Genomic DNA, 19605 nt, shown 5'->3' with positions numbered 1-19605 from the left:
TAAACTAAGATTTAACAGTCCTCTAGCATCATAGTTGCTCTTTTTTCACCCATCAATATAAAAGCATATGAATGAAAACTGTCAAAATTTTAACCCAAAGAGGTAGAGAAAGATTTTCTTTCAGAAGATTTTATAATCCTATTTATTGTATTAAAATTGTTTTCTTATTTGTTATTAGTTTTTAATTGTTTCAAAATAGGCTGCATTATGTTACCTGTTTGGTAAAATGAAAAAAAGAAAACACTTTCTATTCTTGAGCTGCATCCTACAACATTGGTGATGGTAAACAATTTAAGCTAAACTTAATTCTATAGAAAATTAGCTTATTTTATTTTATTTTTCTTTTGGCATTTCTTTGTGAAGCATTAAAATACATCCTATCAAAGTGGGATGGGCATCTTTGGGACTAATTGGTGGGGATGCTGTTTGACAGAACATCATCAGGCTCCTCACCAATAATGTTACACAGTTTTTTAGTCCTTTATTTAGTGTCACCTGGACAATACATATTTTTTTACATTTGTTTTCACAACACAACTAACAGTACCACGTTGTGAATTTAAATATTTTACTGGTGGTTGTAAGCCTTTCAAAACACATCTGTGTGACCATATATGTACTTCTGACAATTTCTTTTAAGCAAAAACATTTTGAATCAAAAATAGCAAATGAAAAAGAACATCACTGTCTGGTTTCCTCTTGTAGAGGGAAAGAACAAAGATGCATAATTCTGGTAAAATGTTGCCCCCCAGTGTACCTTGGCTGAATAACAACTTTAAAAAAAGATAAATTTGAATTGTAGTCATTCTTCAAATTACAAAAAAGAATTTCCATATTACAATCAACCCAGTAGGCATTAAGTGGAAAAAGAAGGCGTTTATTTCATTGCTCACATCGCACTCAATTACTTCAGTGTTTGGCTGAGCAAAGAGAGCACAATGAGAAGTGTTTGTTTTGTTTCTGCATGAGTGGAGCCTACCTGAAGAGCCTGCTGTTGAGTTACATAATTTATTTTGTTGTTATGTATTTATTTTTTTCATTTGAGAACCAAGCATCTATGATGGCTGAAGGACAGCAGACAAATTGAACAGCCCCTACAGCACAATGTGCTTTAACAAGAACTTCCTTCTATAGGCACAAAAATATGCAGTCCTCTTGAACTTTTGTCACATTGCAAACACAAACATAATTGTATTTCATTGATATTTTCTGTTTTATCATCATGAGGATGTAAAAAAAAAACATTAGAAGGAAGTCATTAGTTCTGTTTCCACAAGCAATGTAGTGAGTTTAGCAAACATGTAGAAGACTCCAGGTTTTTGATGTGGTTCACCTTCATCACTAAGTCTACAGTAAGCGCTACAACTGAACGACGCTTTGCAAAAGTAATAAGCAAATATTTCTATCTCTTGATGTGCAGAGCTTCTTTAGACAAGACTTGCTGTTGTAATTTCAGTGAAACATGTTTGTACTGTACTGAGTTGGGGAACTGAACACCATTATCTTTCTTTTCAAAAGGTTTGAGCATTTTACTTTCACTTTATGGTTAGGCAACAGTTTGTGTAGGTCTATAAAATAGCTTTCCAATAAAATACAAAGAATTTTACAATGAAACTCTCATGAGTCTATAAGATTCTGCAAGAGATCATGGACACAGATTATGAGTTGACATTCTGATATTTATTTTTCAATTTCTTTCATTAAAAGCCAGCTTGAGTCAGATCAAAGCAGCAGTAATGTGTTTCCTTCTTAAGGAAAACTACAACTGTATATGAGTAACACAAAGGCAGGACTGTTGTTTCTCTTCATATTCAAATAAACTGATCCACATAACGTGCTGTGTCACAAATGTAATTTAGAATGTTATACATCAAGCTTAACAAATCAGCTATATCACTATAAAACACAAATCCTTCTTAAATTTATAGTAATAACTTTTTAAAATGTTGAGTTATTTTTAAATCAAAGTTTATAACGTGAAATTTAACAAAACCCATCTATTTAAGTGTTATTTATTTATCACAGATTATGCTACAGAATTACTGCCATAAATAAATAAGATGCACTTATGTAAGTTTACAAGTAGATGGAGCCAAATAGCCACCAATAAAAACTCATTTTAAGTAGTAAACGCAAATATGTATTCCATATCTATGTTTGTTGGCATATTTAACACTCGAGATTATGTAAATCCTGTATTTAATAAGTGACTCAGACTGTTCATGTTCTTAGGCTTCCACATCTTTTCTCTTTAGCACATTTTTATAACTTTTTTTTTTACAGCAACTGTTGTATTGCAGGGGGTCTACAACACCACATGCTGGTGAGTGATAAAAGAAAGCTGAAAGATTTCCTTTGCCTCAAAGAATGATTTCTTTTCCTCTTTGATTTTATCCTCTCTCCTCAAGATAAAGTACTCCCAACACAGAGAAGCAGTGGATAAAGATTTAATCTCTTTCCTGATGAATGACCCTCTGCTTCTCTGACAGCAGGTGCTGAGGCACACTGCTCTGCTATGAGAAACACTGAGATGTTTCTGCGTTTTAGCTTTTTTTGTCTTTGTTTCTGTAAAAGGTGGCTGCACTTCACACGGTTGACCCAGTTTGTGAAACCTCTGCTGAGAGGAGATATTCGATAACCTGTGGAGATAAGTTAAAAGTCAGAGTCATCTGGGATTCATGTATCATTGTGTGACAGATCAATTTTCCCAGCTTGTGTTTTCAATCAAACTAGATGTTGCTCACAGTTCTACACGTACTATTTTCAGTTGCATGATATATTCTTTTATGTTTTACCTTCATTTAACAAGGTTGACTATTTTTATTTCACAATTCCTAAATGTTGGGAGTGGAGTGGGAGTATATCACATAACTTTAATGAATTTTGAAAAATTACTGATGTGGTGGTGTTATTGAGTTTAGGATTTTCTTCAGTCCACACGGGGGCCAGAGATGTACACACCAGAACAAATATTTGAAATAGTCCTACTGAAAGTTCGAGATTGTCTTTCAACTTTACAAATTCAATACCTAATAATTTCCTATCAGTGATCAGGACCAATTTCGATCAATGCTATATCTATGTCAGTATAAAATATATGGTGATGGTGTATGTGTTGCCCTGCGATGAATTGGAAGATCGTCCAGGGTGCAGACCATAGACATAACTTTGTAAGGATTCGGGGTTGTTAACTTGTAAGGATCTGTGTATGAATTGAAGATTTCAGGGGTGTTTCTTGACAGTTTCTTATCTCTTTTAGTTCTGCCTTGTTTCTATTATTACTTCTGTGCCTTCTTTTAGTGATTCTAGTTATGTTTATTTCTTGTGTTTACTGTGCTCTCCCTTTCTTCTTGTATCACTTCCTCTTTCTTTCTCTGTCTCTCTAGCCTGCCTTCTGCTCTGTCCCCTCACACCTGCAACCCGTTAGCTCATCAGCCCAGGTCTTTTGTTCAGCATTCATCCTCCCAATACTTAAGCACCTTATTCTCAGTTACTTCTTGCTGGTCCCTGCCATTACTTCCCCTTTAACCCTGTGTACTCCCTGTATCTCCTTGCTGTGTTTTGTCCTGTGTGGATTATGATTTTGTTCTGGTCTGGCCCCCCTGTGGTTTTTGTAAGTTTGTATTTTCATTAAATCTTCAAATTCCAAATACAGTCTCCCTGCATATGGATCCATTATATCCTCCATCAATCACGACAGACGTAGTGTAGCTTAAGCGATTAGAGAAAATTGTTGCCTATTTGATATCATAACTTGACATTTTAGTAGACTAAACCATTCCACTGGGTTTTACCATATTTTGCTTTCACAGTTACATTAATTAGTACTATTTAGAGAATTGTTGATCTATCATTTCTGGGAATAATAAGGCCTTGGTGCTGTTTAGTGAAATTGAATGGAACTGTTAAAAACCATAATAAAAATAACAATGGTTAAAGACAGTAAATAATAACTTAACAAGGGTGTTGATTACCAGATTGGTTTGGATTAAAGAATGATGCAAAATGCATCATTTAAAAGCCTCATTTTGCATTTATCTATCTGACAATTACATTTATTTAACAATGTAAAAAGTTTAAGCCAAAACAGATTACATCCGTAAGGGGGAAATACTTTTTCATATGGGCATTAAAAGCCATCTGACAAATAAACAGAGAGCTTTTTAATGTTGCATCTCTCACACATTTACCATTAAACCTAAGTCAGTGCTTTATTTCTAAACTGTACTTTTCCGAATCTTACTAAGTTGTCTGTAGTTGTTTTGCAGTGTATATTACTTGCTATAAAGAGTTTTTTTTTCTTTATTTTTAAGATGTACTTTCAATGTTCTCTCTAAATTGAGCTCATATATTCTGAGTTTATGTGGGCATTATTTCTTTTTTTATGGATGGAGCCTCCTTTGGCTCGACTCAGAGTGTTGCTGAAGTCAGAAACTCCATTATCGAGGGCCCCTGATGAAAACCTGTTAATGGCCGTTCAGTTAGGATTGAGGTCGAGCGAGAGACCCGGCAGTGCAGCCACACACAAAGCCATAAAGCCTGATGTAGGGGCCTCTCATCGAGCGTCCGCAGCTCAGGAAGAATAACTGTACCGGTGTCTGCAGACCTGTTGAATTAAAGGGGGCATTAACTGCTGCATCCTCTGCATTATTGATGGAGAGCTCCTTTCCCGAGGCCATAATGTCGGTTATTTTTCCCCTTGCAATTTTCTGGTAGACGTCTTGCTGTCTTCAAACACACTTCTGCAGAGAGCAAAGAGAGGGTTCAGGCGAAGTGCTCGGCCTTCTCCTCCCAGGTTGCTGTTATTTTAAACTAAGCTGCAGACCGCTGCAATCGATGCAGAGCTGCAGAAACCCCATACAACAAGTCATGTTGCATGTGTGAAATGAGAGTAATCACAGGATGACAAGCGTGGTGTGATGAGTGTTATGCAAGATGCCACCTACACTGACAACACAAATGGAGGTGGTGAGATTTCCACCCTGTGGAAATCTGTTCTGGTCCAAATCACATGGTGCCTGGAGTGTTTCTTCATGAGGTGTGACCCCAAAGAGACAAAACCAGAAATTTTCATTCCGCTTTGATGCCAAACCCTTCCTAACAGGGATTACCTCATGAGTCACCCCCGCTGCCACCTACAGTACACTTGTTGTCGAGTTTCTCCAACAACGGCTCTCGGTGCTGGTTTTATCTGCTCCTGGCCAGCTTGAGGCACCTCACCACGCCGCTGACCCCATCCTGTCAGATGATTTAACGAGCAGAGCCTTGTCACAAACCAGTGCGTCTGGGGGCTGATGAGGCAGCACCACACAATGCCCGAAAGATTAATGAGGTCATCTTCATTGCACAGGGCTTGTGAGAGACACTCGGCGGGGAAGAAAGAAACTTGATGACTTTGGGAACCGTTTAATATAAATGATGCAAAGAGAATCAAAAATAACAGCCTCAGTATTCATAGGCAGTTATGTGGTGATGTGAAGCCTGACTCTGGTCTACTTATCTGCTTTGAATTTTATAGCTCAGCCTGGTCGATGATAATGAGCTGACATTTTTTTGTACTCGGTCAGCAGGGATTGGTGTGCTCTGCCCTTTGAGTCTGCTTCCATGTGTGGGATTCCAATTGCTTGCGTGTGTTTGTGTGTGTGAGGAAATTTATATGAGCTTTGGTTTTATGATGATAACATTCTTAAGGGCAGTCCCAAATCAATTCACCTGAAGTCCAAATGCTTGACTTCCATCTCTGTAGGCCCCTTCAAAGGTTGCTATTGATTATTTCAACCTTTCCCAGATTTTCAAAGGGACAGACGAAAGAGACTGTTCCAGAAATGGAGAGATGATAATGCAATTAAGAGGGGGAACGCCTTGTAGAGTAAAGAGTAATGCTGTATGAGAGTGGAATCAGAATGCACAATCTTTAGCAACTCTGGTCAGAGTGTATTTTTTCTATTTAGACCATTAAAAGTTACAAATAACTTCAAATGAAAGTCCAAGGGCTCAAAAATTTAAAAGCTCCACACTATTGTCTCACCTTGTGGTTAATAAAGTAGGTGGACCAGAAGCTGAAAGTCAGTGAAGCACCTTTTGAAGCTAAAAACAATCCATTAGATGAAGGTAAGGGACAAATGCTTGGTTCAAATTCCTTCATTTGCTGATATTTGCTACCTAAACAAATAAAAACAACAAAAAAAAGATCAGATTCCAAAAAAAAACCCAAAACGAAACTCAGTATTGATTAGTAAAACCACAATTAGTACACATACAGTTTAATGAATGATAATAGAGAATAGATACAGCAGACAGAATATATATACAAGCAAACATAAAAACTAATACCTCCAATAATTATTTGACAAGGTTTATCAATCTAAGTTTATTCTTGGCACAGAAACCGGTAAAATACTATCATAAAGACAAGCTGATTAAATCGTAATTGGCTAAAAAGTAGTACAATTCAGCAACATTTTAACAAGACTTCATGTTCCACAATAGACGAGGTTTGAACTAAGACAAAATGTTTCCACACATGACACACAGAAGTTGATTTTACCTTATCAAATCGATCAGAAGAGTTTTTGAATTGGAAAAATGGTCAGAGGAGGAATCTTCAGAGATAATAATGACCTGAGAGAGAAAGTGAATGAAGGAGGAAGACTAAGATCAAAGGGGTTAAAGCTCGTCTGAGAGGATATCGGGAAGAGGGCATATTTACAGTTTAGCAGTTAGATGCAAGAGGTCTAGAATACATCATCATTTCAAAATCTGTAATCTGAAAGGGAGATTCAGGGTGAGATGGCCAGGTAAAAAGAAATGAGTAAATGGATGGAAAAACTAAGAGACAGCTTCAAACTTTGTGAGGTAAAAAGAAAACAGACTGGAACAAGTAAACTGGGATTAGCATCTTCGATTGAGCTTTTGTAAAAGATTTGCAGAAAAACAACATGTACAAATTTGAACCTAAAACCGTTTTTTTTTTAAACAAACAGCATTACTTTTGTATATTGGAACTTAATTTCCTCCACCAAGATATTCAGCTAATATTTTTAATCTCAAACAATAACCAAAACCATTATGAGTGCTAACTAAAACTACTTTATCAATCTCTTTTGCTTGAGGTAATCTCGTATCTTGTCTTGTTTTTTTTTTGTTTCTCACCAATTAATCAAATTAACTACTGAAAACACTGTAGACTGAGGTCTGATAAAAGCTTTCAGAAAAGTGCCAAATCTTCTACTTTATGATTTAGTTTTTATTATGAGAAACAGCTGAAGAGTCGATTTGCAAAGGTCCTTTATCACAAAACATTTGGTGGTCATTTGGTAGATGTAAAAAATGCAAAACTGAATTAAATAACAAAGGATAATGCAATGTCAATATTTTATCATCGTTGTATACCTTTTCATTTTATTTATTTATTTATTTATTATATTTAATATTATAATCTATTCTTCTTATTGATCTTCCTGAAGTGACTCAGTGCCAGAATTACAGATAGAAAATTGTCTTTCTGGATAAAATACAACAAACTAGATGCATTTTTGTCCAAACACAAGACAAACTCAGCATTCATCCCCTTCCAAATGATGTCATGCAATTCCCAACGTTTTCTTTTTTTTCCCCCCTCAATAAAATATCTCAAAATTCTTTCTCTAAAATTATATTGTATCAATGGTGATCTTTACTTTGTTTTTTCATAAATCTGATGGATGGGAATTAACAATGGCATAAAAATAAGGACACTACAAAAATGTATCTCTATGTTATCTTATGTTTTTCTGCATGTAATGAAGCATCCAGATTATTTAGAATCCACAAAAACTGCAGATTAAATTCTGGATGACCGCTGGATGGCGCTAAAACACCACCAGCGCAAACACATTCGGCATTGAATCCGGCTGCGCTGACATTCCTTGAACAGCTCAGATTCATTTCTTTTACTGCACGAAGCTGTTGCCCAAGCCAAACGGAACTCACTTTGTTGAAGGAGGATTGTAAAAGAAAAAAAAAAAAAAAAAAAAGCTCACCTTGCCTCAATCGTGAAACAATGTCCGACTGTCCGGCTCTGAGTGCAGCTGCAGCGGCTCTCTGGCGGATGGGAAGTTGTGAGTCAGACCAGGAGGACGCGCAACTTTTATAGACTTTCAAGTTCGCTGCTTGCGAGTCGAGTAACCAGCAGCGCTCAGTTTAGAGTCCTCTGACTCTTGGATTGCGCGTCTGGAGAGCTCTGGTATCAGCCCACCGCGTGTTTCAGGTTCGGTGCTGTTCAGGGCGTCTCTTATCGAGGAGGATATGGTAATTCCATTAAGAACATGTTTGTGGTGTTTGCGGTTTGCAATGGAGAATAAATAAAAAAAGGACGCTAATCGGGGATTAACTGAGAGCACAAAAGCAGGTAGGTCGGCTTTGCAGTTTTTAACCTCTCTGCTGTTTAATTATTTGTGTATTTGAGATATTGCTTAAAGATTCAACAAGATGATTTTCTAAAATTCTAACAAGGTTAACCATCGAGAATTTTCCAAACGCCTTCTGGTATCACTGACACCAATTTGGAAATTGACAATTTAAGTCCTGTGCGGGTTGCTGCAGGTTGGTATATTTTTTTAACTTTCTATTGTCAGCATGTAGACAAAAATCAGATCTATGCCCAAGCACACATTTTTTTATTGACTTCTTCAATTTAAACAGTGCCTTAACCAGTTCTGAAATTGGTGTATCTTTTTTGCCCTGCCTATTAGCTGCACAGGCTTTTTAGTTACATGCATAGGATGCCATGTAACAAAAAAAAAAATAAAATCCATGCTGTTTTTATTTAATCCATCCCTGATTAGATAAGATCAAGTTAGTTTGAAATGTTAATTCATGAGACATCAACAGAGATGTGTGAAACAGCAGCAAAATTCAAGGAAAATCACATAAGATGGAATATCTGACATTTCTGACCTAAACATTCTGTGAGTGGGTTGGTGACTGATATCAAGTAAGGAGAACTGAAGGTCCAAAGAGTTTTTATGAAGATGTAAAGTTTACTGCATTGGACATAATCCTTCTCTTTAGGATGAGGATGATGACTCATAATAATGCCTGTTTCATCTGGATTTCTTAGACAAGAATATTGAATGACTAAATGTAACCTTATGAAAAATAAAAATTTGAATGAATTAATATGCTTTTCAAAATTCATCTTTGAAGTGCATAAAAATAGCTTTAAACTGCAAAAAATAAAATGTATAAAAAGAAGAAAATGAACACATACAAGTGCAAAATTCTAAAACAAAACAAAAAACCTTTTGAAATAAAACAAGTCAAAGACTGGTTCTAATAGGTAATCAGTTGGCCAAATCCTGAAAAATCTGATTTTTCAGGATTTTTCCCGAGTCATTAAAAGCACTCAGAGTAAAATCTGCCAGTTTTAGTCTATACCCCATCAATCAAGAGCATATACTTTGATGTGCTTTATTGCGTTCAATAAAAATCAAATAAAGGTTAGGAACACATGCTTTGCTGCACAAATGAGGATTCAGTCAACTGCCTCTATCAAACAGTTTATTATGGATTAACAAGATTTTGGAGTTTGGAAAAATGCCTAAAAATAAACTCAAAAATGTAATAAATGATTAGAATCTCCAGGTCAAAGCAAGGAGAAAACTGCAAGACGCTCCCAAACAGAAAATATCTCACTAGTGCAACTAAAAGATTCCTTTTGGGAATTAAATTTATGATGATTTATGCAAGGATTTATTTTATCTACTCATTCATTTTTGATTGAAATGACCTTTAAACAGAAGACACAACTCCAGCTCTACATATTAAGCCTTTCACTTTTGGTTGACCAAAATGGATGGTCTAGTCTGACTGTGTTTTTCCTTTTTTTTCCCCTCTTTTTTTTACATCTCAAAACTGGATGGCGTTAAATAATCTGTGTGTTTCCATCTTTGTCAGTGGAAAGGTTACCTGAACATGGCTTCCCTCCGTAAAGCTCTACAGGCAGATCAAATACAGATCTGAATCCACAGCAGGGGCCAGTGTGCTTCCTGTGAAATCCACCATAAGAATGAAACAGCTTCACCTACAAACTCTTGCTCTGTGAGTTTTGCAAAAGCACAAGGCTTTGCTCCTGTTGAAACGCTTCCAATGCTCAAACAGAACATCTAATGAAAATTAGCTGTTGTGTTTGTTGTCAGTTGCTTTGCACGCAGAATGCAGATATTTACGGTTGTGCTTACACATCACTGAGGCGACTATCATTCTCTCTTTCTTTCTCACTTATAGTCTATGTTCACCTTGTTCCTTCAGCTGCCCTTCATCACCTTGCCTTGTGTGGTCAGCTGTTTTTTTCCCCCCTCCTTTTCCTCAATTAGTGCTATCATCGCATTTCATCCTGCAGAATACAAGGATGGTAATAACCTTATACTCCTATTGCAGCCTGATACAATTCTACTGTGATTAATTGAAGTCCCCTCAGAGAGTCAGAGGAGGCGTAGATCTTCCCTTTCACACTTGCTGACAGGCAACCCATTATATTGTTTTATAGATTGCCGTCAGTAGCCCTTGAAGCCGCCTGTGGCCCACTGTTGTTCTGGAGGGTTTTATTGTGTAGGGTTATTGGTTGCTATTGCTGACAGGCGGAGTAAAGGCCACCTTGGGATTACTGGAGATGGGATCTCTGTGACAGCCCCACTGTATTTGACAGTAACACTGGAGACTTGAAAAAGCTTGCGCTGCAGACTCTGTTGGAGAAAGTGGCAATTTGTTTTTTAAACCACACAAAAACCAAAAAAAAGAAAAAGTTTTGCCACCATGACACCTCAATAGTGCACTTTGTCATGTGTGGTCTCCAACAGCAGGTGAAGCAAACATCTTGAGCTTTTGTGCTATTTCCATGTGACAAAACACACTGCAGCTTTGTCTGAGAATCAATATAAAGAGGTGAGACAGATTGCCTCGCAATTCCACTTGTCTTTTAAAAGCTACCAGCAAGCGAGTATTGCAACGACATAGTGAAGAATTCAGAGCACTGAGTGAATTTTGGAAAGCGTCCTTGATATGCATGAGCCACCAGGTGACATCTAGAAGAAGAGAACGGTGCAGAACATCACAATAAGAGGCTTGTTTCTAGTTTTAAGAAGCCACCCCAGGCTGAATTTGTGTTCTTCACCATCTTCCTGCTCACGCTGTCAGATCAATAGAGCTTAATAAAAAAATCTGTAGCGTGTTTTCAGGCTTGAAACAAACCGTTCAGCACTTTAGTTTTTGCACTTTATAAATGCCTGCGTGGGTATTGTGCAATTTTACTATTAAAATTCCTCTTTTTCCTGCAGTACTTCTAAATATTTCCTCCTTGAACACACTTTATAGATGTCATGTGGTGTGAAAATACAAGGCATGTGTGTTTATGCAGAAACCATGCACACGACTGTTCAGTGTCTTATCAAGGAGAAAATACACAGTGATGTCACAAATTAACCATAAAACCACGTCTCTTGCATCACTTTAGAATCGTTATATTACCTACTGGTTTGGTTTAACAGAACAATGATACAAAAGAAAAAAAATCCACCATCTGTCTATGTGTACATGATTACACTCGATTTCAGTGCCTGAAGATTTGCTGTTCGGTGACGTTCATAGGCTAATGTGTTTAGAGAGCTTTTTGTTCCACCTCTCAGCTTGCCAGCTCAAACTGCTGAGGTGAATCCGTCTGGTGCTTAAGGGGAGATTCAGAGCACCACAGTAACAAAAGAAATGCAGCCCTGGGATGCTCGTGTGCTGCTCCGTCATGTCAAGAGGAGGAGGAGGACACAAAGAGCATCCCTCATGTTTTATAGATGTCATTTAAAGACATATTCTCAGAAACAGCCCTGTAGAAATGAAGTACAACGCACAGACTAAACACTAAGACAATAAACTAACAAACTGGTTTTTGTGGGAGGCAGCAGAGTCCTAATCACTCATCAGGGCTGATCTGTGCTGATGCGGTGCACAATTTTTCTCTGGAAGATTAGGCTGGAAAGCACAACCGCATCTCTTATTTATTTTGTTCATGCCGCCTTGCTGTGTGCACGTTTGGGTGTTTGGTGCACATGAGGAAGAGAGGCAGGTGATGATGGTGATGTTTATGTGTGCAGCTGAAGTATTGCAGGAGATCCTGAGTAGTTGGTTGAATGATGCATTTGTGCAGAGGCTTTATTTTCTGCTGCATCATTAAAACTTCTTTCTTTGGGGGGAATTGTTCTTATTTGATGAAAGTCAGCTCCTTACGTTTCCCCCTGAGTCCACATGAGTTGAATACAGACATTCAGGCAAAGTTCACCTGACCCTCAAAATAACTGTTATTAAACAACTAATATTAGAACTGCTTTGCTGGAAGTGTGCAGCCTTCATTTTGCTTTTCTTAGTTCAGGTTTATTTTATTTTATTTTAAGACAAAAGCAACTTTAAACATAGAATTATGCAAAATGCTGGAACTCCTGATCCATCAACAGTTTGTTGGTAGAGTAAAAAATGTGTTTATGATCAAGATGACCTTCAACCGTTACTGAGTTACATCAGTCCTGTTTTGTAAAATATCTCAGAATTACAGCAAAGTTTTGTTTTGTAGTTCTACAGTATAAAAGGTAATTCTGCCAAATTTGAAGAATACTTTGATGGACTTCTTAAGAAAAGTTGTCTTTTTGCACAGTTTTTATTGTATTTTGTTCAAAACTAATTCTGCCATATTAACAGTGCTGCATTATTATGAATATCTAAGGAGTTCATGCTTTTCAATGAACTGTCCAAACTTTTGGCCACAGGCACCAAAGCTGTTGAGTAGAAAGTACTTGATGGTGACAACAATTAGATTTTGTTCTTTAAATTAATTAAAATCCAATAACTATTTTGCTGGTGACATTTGTTGTTTTTACCTGTTCAATAATAAACTGAAGGCACAACATTGTTACAAAACAAAGTAATCTGATTTCATTTATAAAAGAATCTCTAAATCATTACAGATCTGAAATATTTATAAAAAATTCTCATTTACATTGAAACTGAAAGCAAAACATTTGTGTTAACAATTAATAATTTGTTCTTTCCGTTTTATGAAAATGGTTTTTTGAACCTTATTTGAGTGACCTGAAAATGTCACCGTTTTTCATTTATTTTTTTGAAAAGTGTATCTGCATCGACTGCTTTGGCTTTTAACTTAAGAATAATGATAGGTCATGATCTCCTAACAGAGCAACCATGTAAAAAAAAATTGAAATTCTCCTTTTAAAGACAGGGTACATTTGAACGGTTAATGGATTTATACACCAAACGAAAAATAATTCTTATTTCCATCCTATATTTTCCATATGTCAATATAACAAACTGTGTTTCTCTGTTCAAATTAGTGTAAATCACTGAGCTACATTTCAGCAAAACGAAGGAAATATGATTGTCTTTGAGTCTGCTGGTATTTATTGCTTTTCATTATCTGGCAAAGTTCATAGGATGCAGTCACATCCAAGAAAACTATCAAAAAAGCTAATTTTCTTCAGTACATGTAGAGAACTACTGAGGCAGAAATGACGTGCAGAGGAAGCAGTTTCATTTAGTAAAAAATAAATTCAAGCTTTCGTTAAAGGAATGCAAGTAGGAATAAAACCCCAAATCTCTGTCTCCTGTAGCAACCAGAGTGGTCACATAATGTAAAATCAAAACTTATTAGGGACATTAAAGTGAGTTGTTACCAGCAATTGTCATGAGGTCCTCCTGAGAAAAGCACTAGCGCTATGATAATCTGGACCTTGTTTATCACTTCGGAGCACATTTCAGCCATAGACTATTTCAGTGCAAGATGATCCAATCAGCAGTCTAAATGATCTGAACAATACTCAGGTGATGAGTGGCTAACTTGCTGGAACAACACACAGAGGAGCAGCTCTGATTACAATGCACATGTAGGCAGGGTGAGCTCATTCCTTAGAGAGAACAAAATTATACTGCTAAATCTCCACAGAGCTGCTACTAAAAAGTGAACCTTTAAACCTTTAAGACAGTTTTGTGCTAACTCAGTAAATGAGACTTCTTGCTGTGCAGGGATGGCAAACGCAAGCAAAATGCATTTTTGTAGTCCAGAGAGTCCTGACCGTTCAGAGCAAACTCTGTATCCTGAGTGGGAGCCACATGAGTTTGAGTGGAAATTTTCCACCTAACTCTTAATGTGTTGTGGAAACTGAGGATGATGAGAGTTGAGGGAGAACAGGAGCCCCAGCAGAATAATTCAATTTTTCAAGATGGTGGGTTGCAGCTCTATCAACTTTCTTTTCAGATCTTCTCTCTGTTCCCTCTTCTTGAGATATTCAGTGTTTGGCAGCTTTCACACTCAGTACTGAGCCATTGTGCTGAATTCTCATCACCTTCTCCTGCACCACAGCAAAGAACGTAACTCCCCAAGCACCTTACATTCAGCACGGTAGAAAGGTTGGGGAAGTGGAGATTTTTGAGGCCCCATTTCTAAACCTTTGTTTCTTAGGGACAATAGAAGCTCAATTTTTTTTGTTGGTTTGCTTTCTTTCTGTTTCTAGCCAATGTGGTGCCTAAGGGGTCTTGGTAATATGTATTTTTTTCTGTTCTGTGTTTTGTTGCTTTCAAACTCCACTTTGTGCTTGTAAACGCTATTTTTCACAATGTAGATAGAAAATTTTAACTATGAGGTTTCAACATGATGCTCTTATCTGCTATGCTCTTTAGTTCTTTGTTTAAGAAAGCAGGGAATATGCAACAGGGATGCAACTCTAATTAAAATCAGATATTAATAAATTACACAGTTTCTGTCTGTCAGGTTTTAATGTGGAAGGCTGGTTGACCAGAAGCCATGTAATCTAAGCTGAAAGTATTGAAGGAATTTTCTGCTCTAAAAATGCTTCTCAGAGAAAACAGGTATGAGTGTGAGAAAGGAGAGGCTTGTCAAAAGAATGATACACTAGTATATATTTTCAGAAAGATGGTTTGCCTGCCTGCTTTGCTCAACTTTTCTTCTTTTTCCATTTTCACTTGTGACCTTGGCAGTAGTAGGATGCAATGAGAGGAGGGGAGAATGTGCAAATCAGGAACTTACACATTGGGATAGCTTCAGGTCGCTCTTTTTGCGCCTTTCATCACGTCAGCAGCTGGAGGCGTGTGTTGTGTTTCGTGCCCTGAATTGTCAGTTCTCTTCATAAAAGACTTCCAGTTTCCAAACACATCAGAAAAAGCATTGGAATATGAATGTGGGACAAAAATCCAGACTAGTTCTGCTAATTTCACATGTTCTGGTTTGCTAAAAGGTAACTATTCAGTTAGTTTCTTATCCAATCAAACACACCTTCTCCGTCGCTCAGAATATGAATTTGGACTCATTAGTTGGATTTCTGTTATTGATGTAATTAAGAAAAGAAACAACTCAGATTTGTGGGAAAAAAAAATTAGGAACCAGGATTGTTCAGGAAACTGTCATCAGTGTTTTTGTGAAAATACATACAGAGATATTGAACGTGATATAGTGTTACTAAAAATCCTATGTTGCAATCCTTAAAAAATCTTATTATTGTAATAATTTCTCATTTTTAATATTTTCACAAATGGGGCAAAAACAAATTTTCGAGAAGGCAGACTAGTAGATATACTGGAACACCACAAAAATCAAAGAAAAGCACACCAGGACAAAAGTTAACCATGAACAGAATGATTGACAGAGAAAACAAAAGGACTAATGCAATCTAGGTGTAAAAAAGTAAACAAAAAAAGTACATGCTATTTTGGAAGGTTAAACAATTTTGGAACAACCCAGGGGCTAGAAAGAACCCTAACAAAAAAAAGTATACAAATAAAAAAAGCTTAAACTCAAGGAAAGTAATAAACAAGCCCCATAGGCAGAGTGAAAGCAGAACTTGGACACAGAAGCAAAGATAAACCAAAACAGGGTGAGAAAACACAGAACGTAACATATTTGTTTTTCAATTTTAACACTGATTGGGAAATAGCCTCTTACTAGCTTATATGTATAGTTATCTATTTTTAAGATGTTCTTGCTTATTTGGAATTGCCTGAAGAATGTAAACTTTCATGGTACTTTTTATGAGAATAAATAAAGAAATAAACGCATACTTTTTAAAAGCCAATGCACGCAGGTCCCTCAAACACTGTGCTGTCTTTGTGAGCATCTATTGTTATGGACTATTGGAGGTTCTCTCAACAGCATTCAGGCTGTGCTGGAGAAAAAGCTTTTGCTTTTTCTGTAGCACAATTTTAGATGTTTAGATTGATATCCTTTTTTAAGCCGGCATCAATTTTCAGATTGGAAGAAAAGTTATATACTTTCAAAAAGGATAGTTTTTGAGGAAACTATCCCTTTCCCTCTCCCTCCTTTCTGTCTTCTATCTTCACAGCACTCTCCTTCCTTCCCAGACACTTTCATAATTACACGCACACAGACTCACACACACACCATCCTTGCCACAGTGTGCTGGGTGACTAATTTCTCCTGGGCTTTGGACTTTGGCATGACAGAGGGCAAGAAGGAGAAAATCAAGAGAGAGCAGAAGCAGTGGTGCACTGTTAACTCACAGGCATCCACCCACACTGAAAGACCTTCACACTACCTCTGCCATTGCCTTTTTTGGCCACCTGTCTTTCTGCTTTTGTCTCATAGGCAGGTGCAAGCCCAGATCACCAAACATCTGTGTCGCCTCTGTGGGACTGTGTCAATTTGATTGCTGTTTATACTCCAGTTTTAGGTACTGGAGACAAAATCTCAAGCAACGTGCGTGATGCTCCCATCTGTGAAGAAAAATTGAAATCTAAGTGTGTTGTTTTTGAATCCAATTCGAGTTGTCTTTGCTGGAATCTGTAGAGTGGAACGAGTGCCAATCAGTGGGGATTTGTTTGCTCTGCATCCTGCTGACAGAGCCTGATACAAATATCAGCCATGCTACTGTCATGATGTGTACCCTTGCACAGTTTGATAGAAACCAAACTGGAAAAGGTTGCTTGTCACCAATATGGTACAGGTCTGCATCAGTAATTTAAAAAAACAAACAAACAAACAAACAAAAAAACAGCAAAGAAACACTGTTTAAAGGCAACACTGGTAGGTTTAACACATTTTTTTCAAGTTGTAAATATTGATTATTGTTACAGTTACAATAGTAATTTATTGTGATTTTCATTTACAGGCTACAGTTATGTGTTACATACCAACACATAATGGCGATAGTATATAACACAATTATGTACTAATGGTATATAATTAGTATACAATTATGTACAACATCATAACAATTAGTGTTATATACTAACACATAATTGTATATGTGTACGTGTATGTATGTGAGTAGACTATAACTGACACAGATTTGGATTATCTATACATTTACAGTTAAATAAGCCTTTTTTACTCTGATACAACACTGATGAGGGTATTACTACCAAGTTTCACTATGAACACTGAATATATTTCTGCAGCATAATTAAGACATAATTAATATATTTTTTTGCCATAATTCCCTTCCTACCTCTTGTTTGCCTCCTAACACCTCTTTTCATGCTCCTAATTCATTTAAACATTTAAAACAGGGACCTCAATAATTAAAATCCTCCAGCCCTCTGCAGCCCTGAGCCAGGCCTCCTGTGGCATCCCGTTGCGCTGTTTGTGTGGATGGACACATTTCTAGGCTCCTCATTAATTGATGTCTCACTTGACATCAGGGGGCTAATGTACTCCCACTCGTCACTTCTTACTTTCTGTGCTGATCCAGCATGTCACGTCTTCATCCCTTCACATAGACAGTGTGATGGATTCACACAGAAAGTGTGATGCCAGAAAGTCACTCGGAAGTGGTGCAAAGGGTGCTGCCACCCGTGGGACAGATCAGAGGAAATCTTATGTTAGACAAAGCAGCTGCAAGTGGACAATGTAGTTTACTACTTTTTTCCCTTCTGTTTCTCAGACTGTTCAAGTGACCTATTTTTGTTTCTGCTAAGCATGACTTCACATTTTCTATCCTTTAAAGAGAAGCTTTCACCTATGGGAAATATCTAGTAAGGTCAAAGTTCAAATATACAGAAAGTAAAGTAAATGCTCAAGTAATTAAGAGCCATAAATTTATAAAAGTCATTTGAGGTGATCAGCCATTCTGCCATAATTTTATTTTCCTACATTGAATCCATAAAGCGCATGCAATAAAAAAGCAGGCATTACATTTTGTAAATGTGCACAAATTATGTTTGCATCAGGCCTCAACTAATAAACACAGGGCATCACAGAGATAGAAAATTATATTTTATTGTTGTTGTTAATTTATTCAACGTAGATGGAATGTTATTGTGCAAGATGTTCCACAATGTTTGACAGGAGGAATCATATCAGATGTGATGCTGCAAGTTGTAAGACAATAGAGTGATGCCTCCTTTAATTGGTTCATCTTGACATAAAAGCCATGGAGTAAAACAATATGAGGTAATTCAAGTGTCATGGTTGGTCTACACAAAAGTGCTCTACCACTATTATCACATAATTGCATTAGAAATCTTTAGAACAATCACACATTGCATTACATACGTTTGGTTTATTAACATGCAGATTTGATGTATTCACTGGAATACTCCACCGCTGCAGTTTTTTATTTTATTTTGTATTTTGATGAAGGAAACAGTTTTTAGATATTATTTGGACTACTTATTTCAATGGAGAAATTATTTTTGAAACATATTGGACACATCTCATTGGGTGAGAAGATCAATTAACTTTGTGTCATCCTTGACTTGTTCTCTGTAAAGCAAGCAATGCTCCATGTCTCTGGTTTCCATTTTTCTTCTTCTGCACCACAATTACCACCAGCTTTGAGCAGAAGGGGAAAAACCTCAATTAAATGCAGTCAAACTGTGCCAGAGCAGCAACAATACTTGCTTGTTAGCTCTATTTTAGGAGCCATTCTGCTTTTGCATCTGGTTCATGAATTCCAGGCATGTGCCAACTCAAGTTTGCTAATATTTAAGATATGCAAAATAGCTTTGTGCATCTGCCCCAGTGAGTTGAAAATTCCATTTCGATGCTCATTTGAAAATGTTTTGTCATTTTTCACTTATACTTGGTTTATACTGTGCACAATATTAATATAATTTGGAGTTTTTATTAATATTGATCACAGCATTGAATTTGATATTTCATTTGGCCAACATGTGTATGAGAGAATCACAATATGCTGTTTTACTTAAAAATCTGTCTCACCTACATTCACTTGCTGTTATGCTGCTGCACTGCCAGAAGAGGTTGCGGTCCAGCCTGTTGAAACATCTGCTTTATAAAATTGGCTGCATCTATATTTTGGAGTGTGCACATATAACTATTATGGTTCTGTTTCTGCGGTAAAACAGGTGTGATATGTTGGAGCTGTTAGATTTTTTCTACAAAGTGTTTTTGTAAAAAGAAAAATAAATAAATAAAAAAATGTGTCATACTGTGATAAAAGCACTCAGGTGGCAACAGTTTACTCAATATAAATTTGTTCTGCTCGTCTTGCTGTAGATTTAGAGCGACATGGCAAGTAAGTGTGAATTTTTTATTTTTTTTAATCCAGAGAAAAGAGACACCAGTGAAAAGAAAGA

The 19605-nt window shown here is 36.8% G+C and overlaps 1 protein-coding gene across 1 annotated transcript in view; it reads left to right on the top strand.

Annotated features, from left to right (window-relative positions):
- The first annotated feature begins 7918 nt into the window (after positions 1-7918).
- The window catches only part of tafa3a (TAFA chemokine like family member 3a), a 92585-nt gene continuing 80898 nt past the window's right edge, over positions 7919-19605 (top strand). The window contains exon 1 of the mRNA XM_044121104.1: positions 7919-8389. The gene's annotated coding sequence lies outside the window, so the exon portion shown is untranslated. The remainder of the gene's footprint in view (positions 8390-19605) is intronic.

This window comes from Gambusia affinis, linkage group LG07 (genome assembly GCF_019740435.1).
Source record: "Gambusia affinis linkage group LG07, SWU_Gaff_1.0, whole genome shotgun sequence".
NCBI classification, from domain to species: Eukaryota; Metazoa; Chordata; class Actinopteri; order Cyprinodontiformes; family Poeciliidae; genus Gambusia; species Gambusia affinis.
This window is presented reverse-complemented; position numbering and strand designations above follow the sequence as displayed.